This window comes from Heptranchias perlo, chromosome 20 (genome assembly GCF_035084215.1).
Source record: "Heptranchias perlo isolate sHepPer1 chromosome 20, sHepPer1.hap1, whole genome shotgun sequence".
NCBI lineage: Eukaryota > Metazoa > Chordata > Chondrichthyes > Hexanchiformes > Hexanchidae > Heptranchias > Heptranchias perlo.
The window spans coordinates 25440799-25441580 of record NC_090344.1 but is presented as its reverse complement, the minus strand read 5'-3'; the positions used below and the strand labels follow the sequence as shown (position 1 = coordinate 25441580).

Genomic DNA, 782 nt, shown 5'->3' with positions numbered 1-782 from the left:
TGTGGATTGTGGTTCAATTCATAATTTGAAGTCTGATATTGACAGATCGTTTTTCGATTCGGGTACCAAGGAATATGAGTCCAAGACGGAGAAACAGAGATGAATTGCAGATCAACTCATGATCTAATTGAATGGGGCAGCAGGTTCGATGGGCTGAATGGCCTTCTCTTGTCCCGATGTTCCAATACTGCTCAGCGCGGAGCTGGACGAATGGTAAAAGACATCAGACGAACTCCAGAATGAAAAAACGGGTGTTCAGAAGTCGATACCCTGAGATTGTGGAACGAACTGAACTCCTGCAGCAAAGCCAACAGTTGTCTCTCTGCAATGATAAGATGGGAAGAATTTCAGCAGTCGGCCCGGCTAGCTCAGTCGGTAGAGCATGAGACTCTTAATCTCAGGGTCGTGGGTTCGAGCCCCACGTTGGGCGATTTGTGTTCTACTTTTCACACTCGGTGATAAAATTTTTAAAGTGCAACCTCTTGTCTCCAGATTCGAAACAGGCACAACCCTGAGCTGTGTGAAAGGAAACCGTGAGCGTTGCCAAATATCCACTCCCTATCGATTCTACCTTCTCGTTCCCTCCACATGGGACACGGACAGGTTATCGGTTCAATTGGATTCACTTTTTGTTGTTATTAAAAATGTTGAAGGTCAGAAAATGTAATATTTAGGAGATGCCAACGCTGGAACAATTCGCCTCTCTGATACCTCCTGATCCCCCCTTACCCCATTTGATTCTCCCTGTGCTCCTTATCATCGCTGATACGCTCTGTCTCTTA

At 45.8% G+C, this 782-nt stretch overlaps 1 non-coding gene across 1 annotated transcript; it reads left to right on the top strand.

The window, feature by feature from the left end:
• The first annotated feature begins 357 nt into the window (after window positions 1-357).
• trnak-cuu (transfer RNA lysine (anticodon CUU)) lies at window positions 358-430 on the top strand. The gene has a single exon. It is a non-coding gene; the product is annotated as a tRNA-Lys (tRNA).
• Window positions 431-782: the final 352 nt, after the last annotated feature.